Genomic DNA, 10,898 nt, shown 5'->3' on the forward strand with positions numbered 1-10,898 from the left:
CCAAAAAAAAAGGAAACCCACTTTAATAGAAGTAATTCCTCAAGAACCACACTGCAAACAATCTTTGACCAGATATCCTTCCTGTATATCTGAGCTTGGGACCAGCACTAGCAGTTTGCTAGCAGGAGTCCGCTCGTGTCTCTTCCAGGTGTTGAACTGGGGATCGTTTAAACCTAGGCTGACTACATTAACCACTGCGCCACAGAACCTTTTTTATTTTTCCAAGCTGCAACTAATCATTTAAAATCAAAAAACAATCTCACTGTCAGCAAAGCACCTTACCAATTTGTTTCAAGCACTTGGATGAAAAGCATTTCTTGGATGCTGATTAAGGGTGAGTTTCTCACTGATGACAACCTTTACTGCTGTTAAACTGCAGCTTCCTCCAGACCTAAAATAAAGGTGTCACTTTACTAGGCGAGGCAGCTCTCCTCCTCCTCATTATCTGTGCTGCATGTCTCAAAGAAAACAGAAGGGCTGTGTATCTATTGAATGATGGCTTCAATAACAGTTCATGGTTATGCCTGGATACGGCAGCACAAAACAACCATTGTTGCTGTGCGATTAGATCGTACCACACACACATGGATAATTGGGTAATGTTTGGTACAATGGCCAGAGCCTGTCAGGATACAGCTCTCTTAGCAGCAGATGAATGGAGATGTCTGTCTGACACAGAGGAAGAAAAAAGACGAAAGAGAGAGGGAGGAGGGAAGGTGGGAATACCTAATTGCAGGCTTTATCGTGATAGATAGGGAGAGGAATGCGTCTGACAAGCACATCTTTGATCTCTTGAGTGTTGGCAAGCCTACTGACAGACAACAAGAGGCTCTTAGACCAACCATAGAAACATATGGGCTGCTCAGCTTGTGGGTGACCTGACTGAGTGATGTCATTTCCAGGAGGTTTCTTGAAATTAGGGAATAACTGTATGGGGGTAAAAAAAAAAAAGAGAGAGATGGCATACTGAGAAAGACAGCATCCTTCCTATATTAGAAGTGACATGCCTTTCTATCACTCCTAATATTTCAGATCATCAAACAAATTTCAATATTAGACAAAAATAAGGTGATTAAACACAAAATGCAGCTGTCAAATTATGATTGTATTTATTAGGGCAAAAAAAAGCAATCCAAACCTACCTAGTCCTAGGTGAAAAACTCATTGCCCCATAAACCTAATGGGTGGTTGTGCCACCCTTTGCATCAATAACTGCAATCTGAAAAAGAACTCTTTCATATCCTTTTGGAGGAATTTTGGCTTATTGGAACATGAAATTTCAAAGGATCTCAATCTGACTTAAGTCTTAAGTTTTTGTTATGCAGGTCTCACTACCATCTTGTGAACCTTCCCTTTCGCTCTTGTTGCTATCCCTCTGTCACATATCAGCCCTAACACTTGTCTCCACCTACTCCACCCTGCCTGCGTTCTCTTCTTCACCTCTCGTGTGCACTGCCCGTTGTTCCCTGTAATTTAAACTCATCTACCTTAAGGCCCTCTGCTCTTTACAACTTCACTTTCCTACCTGCCTCCCTCTCATTCTTTCACATGTATTTTTTTTCATTCCTCTGCTCTCCTCCACCTCCTCCCTACTCTCACTACAGATCACAATACCATCTGCAAACATCATAGTCCACGAAGACTCCTTCCTGAACTCATCAGCCAGCCTGTCCATCACCATCACAAGCAAGAAGGAGCTCAGAGGCGATCCCTGATGTGATCCCACCCCCATCTTGTACATAAACGGCTTCATCAACATACTTCATCAACACTTTTTAGCGATTTAAGTATCTGTTCATTCGTTACATTTAAATTTACCTTACAGGTGTTTGTCATGATTTGTTTTGCTAATCATTACGCATTAGCAATAGTTTCAGCCATTTATCTATGCCTGCATGTTTTTAATGCAGTCTGTGTCTGGGATGCCTGATTTTACTTCATGAATAAGTCAAGATGAATTAATCCATAGATTTTTTTTAAATTAATTTAACAGTACAAAAACCCATGTAGACTAACACCACCATTTCACAGTATGCCTGTTAATATTATCCTACTTATAACATTTTAAACCCTTTCTTTCTCTTCTCGACAGTGGAAGCTATAGAAATGTTATCGGTTTATGTACTGGATATGTGAGAAAGCAACACCATGGTTAGGTGACACACATTATTCTTACGTACAATGCGTCAGTTTAAGGTGACCACATGCAGCTGGGATGAAACTTGGTTACGGATAAGACTCATGCTAAAACATGACCACAAAAACCTCAATCATAGATTGCAACAGAGATGAGGCCGCAGGAATGTCATTCTGACACAAAAGCAGAAAATCAGATGCTTTTATTAATCAGTTCTGAGAAGTGCACACACACACACACACACACACACACACACACACACACACACACACACACACACACACAATGTTGTCAGCGTAGCAATATGTATAGCAGTTACTGTGTAGAATATAATCACTCAGCAATGTAGGGAGACAGACAGGAGCCCAGTACCATAATACCCTCTGTCTGTTCCACAGTAGTGTGGGCTGATGTCTGACACACACACAGTCTCTGACATCATATAGGCAGGGTTCTGGCTGGGTGCATCCTCTCGGGTTCCCCCCACTGTGTCGACTTGTAATTCACTGACATCACTTCCCTCTCAACAGCAACAAACGGCTGGGTTGTTGGGAGAGTCCACTGGGTGAGGGGAGAGGAGGGGGTACGTTTGACTCAGACCCATGGAATCCATGATATACTGTACTAGGCTTTGTGCTGGAAAGGGGAAAACCAGCTACATCATCTAGTCTTTTGTTTACTTCAGTCTTTTTTCTTATTGATGCATCTGCTCTTTCTTTCATCACCATGGACTAATAGGTGTGCTTGCCTAATGGGCCAAGAAGCTGAATCACTGAGGTGGGTCTAAGGTCACGCTGGAGAGCAATGAAGCATTTCAACAGATTCTGACATGATAATTCAGAAATTAATTTTCTCCTGGATCGTGAGATCAATTGTTTTTAGGCAGAGGTTGCAGTCTTGCTATCCAAAAAGCTCAGAATCCAAGTGTAATACTGAAAATGTTTATGGATTGGAAGATGTAATCATTTGGATCTTATTGCAGCTTTTCTACTGGATGTCTGAAAGAGGCCCATTCAAACTATTTACATTGCACACAACTTGCTTGCACCTGTCTACATACAGCCACCACCTGTATTGGAATTAATATATTTTCTCATACTTTAACACCTTCTTTATGGTGGGCAATGAGCTTCTTCTCATTGTTTGTTACTGTTTGAACTGATTTTGAAGAAGATGTAAAGTATTAGTTTTTCACAATTATTTTGACTCACATAGCAAATACTTCACTTATTTCAGTGTTTTCCATCTACAACCTGTGATTCAGTAGCTTGTTGAACCACCCGTAGCAGCAGTAACTTGAAGTAATCACTTTCTGCATGACTCTCATATCACTGTGGAGGACTTTTGGCACACTCTACTTTCTTTCTTGTCCTTTCTTCAGTTTATAGAGGTTTGTGTATGTGCAGCTCTCTAAAGGTCCAGCCACAGCATTTCAGTAAGGTAGGTATCTGGATTTTGACTGATCCATAATGTCACCTGCATTGTTTTCTTTCAGACATTCTGTTGTAGATTCGCTGCTGTGCTTGGGATCATTGTCCTGGTGCATGACCTAATATTGGTGAAGCTTTAGCTGCTTCAGCTCTGTTATACAGATGTGTTCATGGTCAACTCAGTGCCTGCTAGGTGCCCAGTCGCTGCAAAAACAGGCCCAAATCTGGATCTCTCCACCACCGTGCTTCACAGTTCTTGTGCTGATATGTTGTATTTAGTTTCCTCCAGACATGATAATGTGTATTATGGCCAAACATCTCCATTCTGACCTGCAAACTGGCAAACCATCTGATTTTGATAAGCTAATTGAGTGCATTTGATTACTGTGTAGTGATAACACGTTAGACTTACATGAAAAATCCAGAAACTGTCATTCTGAGACACAACCTAAACCTTGCCTCAGGGGGAACAAGCCACCCTACAGTCTCATAATGACTTTCCTATAATGGGAAAGTTGTGTTAGAGAGAGCATAATAACCACAGGGATCTATCTGCTCTGGTGACCCCTTCGGAAACCTCTTTAAGAGGGTAATATCATTTTCTAATTTTATGAAATACCTACATCTTCACAGGGTGACCTAAAAGGATCCTGTGCAAGAAAGCAACATGGCACAGCAGTGGTTACTCTATAAATTATTCATGACTTTATGCAGAGATGGTATCCTGCTGGTGTATCACAGTCTTTACTTTTCAGCACAGTCACAGTTTTATATTAAATCACACTAAGGTCGAATTTTGCTCACAATTTTGCAGTTAAAGTACTGCAAAGCTCCAACACCTCCCCATGCACACACACCACTCCCAGCCCCTACCGTCTGACTCCCATTGATAAATGAAACTTGGCAGCCTTGTAAACATATTGGATATCCTGTAAAACATATTGGATATCCTGCTGTGATGTTTTTGCTGATGTCATGGTAACACAAATTGCGGCAGACCTCTTTAATCCTTTTGACTTCATGACTAAGGTCACAACTAATGAAAGATCCCATGGAGTCACTGCCAGGGAGTTGGAAATGTTCATTTTTCAAAACGTGAGCACAACACTACCCATGACATTTCCCTGCTATTGTCTGCTTATTTCCAGGAGTGACCACACAGTGATGCTGTAACTATGAGTGTGTGTGTGCATAAGCTGGACAATAACTCCGGCACATCAACTCCCAGGGCACCTCAGACCCTGGCAGAATGAAAACAATCAGCGTGGGAGCGAAGGGATGGAGACAATTATGAAAGAGAGAGGGGGGAACAGCGAGAGATAAGAGTTTATGTCAGAAGGAACAGCTGAATCATGTTGGAATTGAGTGTTTATCTGAAAATGAGCAGACAGAGCAGACCTTGGGTGGAGGGGAAATATCATAGTCAAGAGGGGCCGCCGGTGTTTCCCAAACCGATAGCTCTGTTTTGACTCGTTGAAGATTGAAAACAGCCGCTGGAGCTCTGTGTGGACCTGGTAACATGGTAAATAAAATTAGATATTATCTGTGAAGACGAGTAGTAAGTCTGTCTGACTCATAAAAACAACAAACACCTCACAACTGCACATGCACACTACACGTCGTTGTTCCCACTTTGGAGGAAAGGAAAACAGCAGGAGCAGGTTTTCAGTGTTAATCTAAGAGGTGTTGCTTCATCTGCTGTTGTGTCTCTCCTCATTTTCTGTCAGTTCACACCCACTGCTGTATTGACTCAGTAGTGAGCACAAGTTCAGCTTTGAAAGACAACACACGAATGAGGAAACATCTTGACAAATCATATCTTCCTTCCTGATGGCCTCGGGGAGTTCCGAATACACACCTTACCCTGGAGATAACAGTTTGCTGTGGCTTATTTGGGCAAAGCTGAGCCACTCTGATGACCACAGAGAGGAAGTGAAGGTCAAGTCTGGGAGAGCCTTGCAAAATGGCCAAATGAATAAAAGTTGTCTCATGCTGATGTCACGGCTGGTGCACATCGGTGCTTTTCCTCTTCCCCCATTGTCTTCCTCCACCCCTTCTGAGCTTAACTCGACTGCAGCCAGACTGGCAGTTGATCTTTTATTGTGTTGGATTGAATGCTTTGCAAGAGAGATGTGGTTTGGAGATCAAGAAAGTTCTAGCGAACATCCAAAATGTCAGTTTTGCTGTTTATGCTTCATTTTTGCATTACTTTTTACCGTCTTCAACAATTTATTCAAATATCTCAAAATGTTTTATATCAATAAATTTGTGATTGCATTTAGTTATGGAGGGAGGTCTATGCTAAATATCAAATGCAACAATTCAACTATTATCACTTACTAGCTGCCAAAATTATTGTCAGTTACATGAAAGTTTGCAAAAACAGGAAATCTCATTATGATAATTCAATGAACTGCGAGAAATCAGTGGAAATCACAAAGAAATTTATGTTAAACAACTTCTATTCACACAACAGCATAGATCTGAAACACAAATTTATAAATTCCTCCATAGACAGTGAAGTAATTGCTGCAAGATTATTCAAATGTGCAAAATGACAGGCACTTATTTAGCAATATAGCACTGAGACTCAGACTGATTGCAGCATGTTGGCAATCTGGCTCTGTTTATAAATTAGACCGCAAACTCTTGTCAATCTGTCTGAGAGTGATTGCAGTCAGTGTGAGTCCTACCATGATTGTTTTAATACCTTCCCACTGAAACTAAAAGTGGTTGCTGCAACTACTGGCAATCTGGAGAAAGATGGAAGAAATATAGGGCAAAAGAAGAGCCTGTTCTTAATTTTCAAATTTCAGGGCGGAGCAGCAAATTCCCTTTTATCATTACAGATCTAGACAAAGCTTACAATGAGTCATATCATTAATCAGACTGTAGATCTGTAATGATATCTTGTTGAAGTTACTAATTTATAAGATACTCACATACCAAATGGTGATGATGATTTAAAGGCTGTGTGAGAATACTGGACAGTATAAACATATGCTAGCTATGGAATTATAACATTTCCAGTATTATGGAAAAGTTTACATTAATGGACTCATTTGGCTTAATAATAATAATAATAATGGATTGGATTTATATAGCGCTTTTCTAGGCACCCAAAGCGCTTTACAATACCACTATTCATTCACTCTCACATTCATACACTGGTGGAGGCAGCTACAGTTGTAGCCACAGCTGCCCTGGGGCAGACTGACAGAAGCGAGGCTGCCATATCGCGCCATCGGCCCCTCTGGCCATCACCAGTAGGCAAGTAGGGTAAAGTGTCTTGCCCAAGGACACAACGACCAGGACAGAGAGCCCAGGGATCGAACCGGCGACCTTCCGGTTACAGATGCGATTCCCAACCCCCTGAGCCACAGTCGCTTAGTACAGGATGGGCTCACTGTCAGTTTAGGTCAAAGATAATGATCATCAGTTTAGATTCTTTAGCATCGCTTGCCAAATTCCTAAATGACTGGGCTTGGTTGGAAAGCAGCCATGGCAGTAAGTCATGTAACATCAGCTAATATGTTTTAGAATTAAGCTGGCCAAATACTCAAAGAGAAAGCTTTGTAGTCCCTGTCCAATATGAAACAAATCTACCAAATCAACAAACCAGTCTTGGGAGATATTTAGAACTGAGTCATTTTTCCATGCTACACAGCTCCACTAGATCCCATTGTTCCCGCACTCCCACTCTTTATCGGCTTATACTAACCACCTGACTACATTATAATAATAAGCATAATAGTTAATGCTTATCATGGCAGGTTAGACAGTTCTCTAGCTAGCATTACCGTTAAGTATACCAACATGACTAGACATTTAAATAAAGAAACCACCTTACCTTAAGGCTAACATTAATAAAATACTGGCTAATGTTATACAGGAATATTACATTGCATTAACTGTGAAGATCAAATTTAAGCTTATGAGCTTAGAGCTCATTACCTGATGTTAAATAGTGGAATCATATTTTATTTTTTTCAAAGTTTTATACTCACCAGCTATGTTGTTAGCTACCTCAGTTCACATGACAGCAACTCAATGCATTTAGGCATGAAGACATGGTCAAGATGGCCTGTGGAAGATCAACTCGAGCATCAGAATGTGGAAGAAAGGTGTTGTGCCCATACAAGACAAGCTGGTCTGAGCATTTCAGAAACTTGTAGTAAAAAGTGCTCAGTTAGAGTAAAAAAGTACTGCTTAAACTGACCCACAGCTAAAGAAATATCAGAGTCTGAGGCTGGCAGTAGTGGTGCAATAGTGTGGTTAATATTTTTTTGGCAGACTTAGTACCAGTTGGGTAATGTTTAAACACCACAACCACCTTAGCAGTTTCTGCCCATATCCACCTCTTTATGACCACAGTGTACCCACCTTCTAATGGCTGCTTCCAGCTGCATAACATCAATAATGCCACTCAAATCATCTCAAACTGGTTTCTTGAACACAGCAATGAGTTCACCATGCTCAGATGGCCTCCACAGTCACCATAATCGCAATCCGACAGAGCTCCTTTGGGGTGTGGTGGAATAGGAGATACATATCACGGATGTGTAGGTGTTTTATTAATCTTAACTTACTACTGCACCCATTTATCTACCATATTTATTTAATTATTCTGATCAATTGTTGCATTTTGCTAACTAGAAAGTGGTTCTGTCTTTTATTGAAATTCAATGTGACCATACCTGATAAATACAGGCTAATCTTTATGTCGATCAAAAATCATGACCAGTGCCATTTCTTTTCGTATTTTCACTGGAAAATACTCCACTGGTATCTCTGTTTAGAAAAGAAAACTGTTGACATTTAAGACTGAGAGCTGGGATGAAAGATGGAGGCAGGGCAGGAAAGTGGAAGCAGCTCAGGATGAAAGCATTTAGGAGTGCTAGTGTCTGTATCATAGATAATTACTGGTCTTTGAAAATCATATTGGCATTGGCTTTCCTCTCCTGACAAAGCATGAAGGCTCCATCTGGGTTTTTCTGTCCTTATGAATTTTTGTTGATTCTATGGGAGGTTTGTTTCACAGACCGGTTTGTTTTCTCTTGTTACACATTTGCAGTGGCAAAAAAGTAGCGTATTACACTCTGCTCATCACTTTTCCTAAAAGTAATGTAGTATGTTATTTAATTACTTCCAGGAGAAATTAATTTTTGACATTGCTTGATACATTACTTTTTTAGTCCATAACATGATCTGAATTGCACTGTCACAACTGTCTGCTGTTGGTACCCTCTGGAACATATTTATAATAGCTATAAATACGCCTACCTTTAAGTGGCAATGCTTCATTCATGAAACACTTTAAAATAAATAACACTTTGCTGTGCATTGATCTGTGCTGCAGATTCTGCTGGTGTCGCTTGTCATTTTAGTGTTTCCCTCCACACAGTGCAGAAGTGCCTGCTCTTATAGTCTGCTAAGTCTTTACCCCGACTCTCCCACACTCCCCAGCCCACTCACATCAACTGAAACAGGATCTGCCTAATGGTCTGGAATATCCCTGTTTGGGCTGATCATCACTCCAATTTTCTTTTCAAATATGTAGTTTTGATAAAACCGCAGCCTGGTGTGATGTGAGGGCCGGGGGAGGGGGGGGGGGGGGGGGGGGGGGTGTAAACACTGGGGTTGCTATGGAGGCGGCAGCCCAAAAAGTTCTTGAGCTACGAGCAAAGCAATCAGAAAGGCAGTGTGTGTGTGTTTGACTGTGTCCATGTGTGTGTGTTTTATTGCAGACTTGGAGTGACCTTCTTACCACAGAGGATGTGGGAGTGAGGGGAAAGAGACAATTCTTTGCTCTTCGTGTGTCTTAAAGAGCAGTCTCTCGATCAGATAAAAGAGCCCAAAAAATAAACAGTGGAAAAATCCAGCCTTGTTATATCCTTGGTGTTCAGGGTCTCTCTAAAGTCTGAATGACCTCGAGAAGATAAGTTGTTGTCAATCAAATCCTACTACAACAGCTGTGCTCAGGATGCGTGCCATCAGATATTTATGCCAGGCAGCAGTGCAACCATTTCCTCATATCTGGCTTCTCTAATTTATGCATTTCTACCCTTCTGGTTTGAAAAACAGGCTGAATCCAGTGGAATCTTTCTGGTTGCTTTGAAGTTGAAATAGCAATGGGCAGAACCATATTGACCAGACCCTGCTCACTGTGACTCCACAGTCCTGCAGTTTCTGAACCCTGCACTTTAACCCATGACCCTTCCCTCCAATGGGATAAGTTGCCGACGTCACAGTTTCACAAAAAAGTGTGAGGTTGCAGAGTTCAGTATCATAGTGAGTATACAGACACGTTTTACTAGTAATGCACTTAAAACCAGAGATAATGAGTTGCTCATAACAATGTAAGAGTTGGCTGGTGGCAAAGGTAAACACCCCGTCTCAAGTTTTATCTTTGCATGCAGTTATATTGGCACTTTTGGGTTTCTCTTTCTCTTCCTCTCTTTGTCTCTCATTCATGTTTCCTCTCATTTTTCTTCTTCTTTGTAGCAGCTACGGGGCTTTTGGCCGTCTTTCAGCATCTGAAAGAGCATCCAAATCCACTCTGTGGCTGTAGGCTTACATAGCAAAACACAGGGGTATGGATATCACTCAAACACACATTCATGCATGTGCACGCGCACTTGAGAACCAGACCGACATGAATAAAAGTGTGGGCTTACAGTCCAAACAAACACACGTTAACCTGAACACTGCTGTTTCTCTACTGCAGCGGCGAGCTTGTGACTCCTGGAGGAAATTGCTGAGGGCACAGGAAACCCACAGCTAAACACAGGTTCTCACGGTGTATTAATGAGCCCCTGACTGAGAGATGAGCACTTTATACCACAGAGCCGATACCAAGAGCAGTCGACGGCCAGCCAAGTGTGGGAGGTTGCTGGAGCCCTGACACGGGGTTCGAAAGGTCTCGTAGGTGAAGTCTACGTCGCTGCTGGTTTTGCTCTGACGCAGCATCAGGAGAAACTCCAGTCCTTGTGCTACATTTCAGAAGCAAAACATCAACAGAGGCAGTTCTATACAAGCATCGTAAAAACAAGAGTAATAGTAAGAGAGGGGGGAATGTGGTTACACTACAACATAACCAAAATCATGTGTGTGGTTTTATGAAGTTAGACAGCCCAATAATGATGGAGTATTAAATGATTGTAGCGCCATGGTTTGATGGTTTGAGCGTGGGGGGGTGAAGGGAACATGGGGGTGTGTGGGCACATATGAAAAAGCCAGCCTTCTCCCATGAACTCCTCTGGCACCCAGAACTTGGATTTCGCAAACGCGTCCAACCTACTACAACCACCCCTTCCCTTCTATTGTCACTA

Source organism: Maylandia zebra, linkage group LG16 (assembly GCF_041146795.1).
Source record: "Maylandia zebra isolate NMK-2024a linkage group LG16, Mzebra_GT3a, whole genome shotgun sequence".
NCBI classification, from domain to species: Eukaryota; Metazoa; Chordata; class Actinopteri; order Cichliformes; family Cichlidae; genus Maylandia; species Maylandia zebra.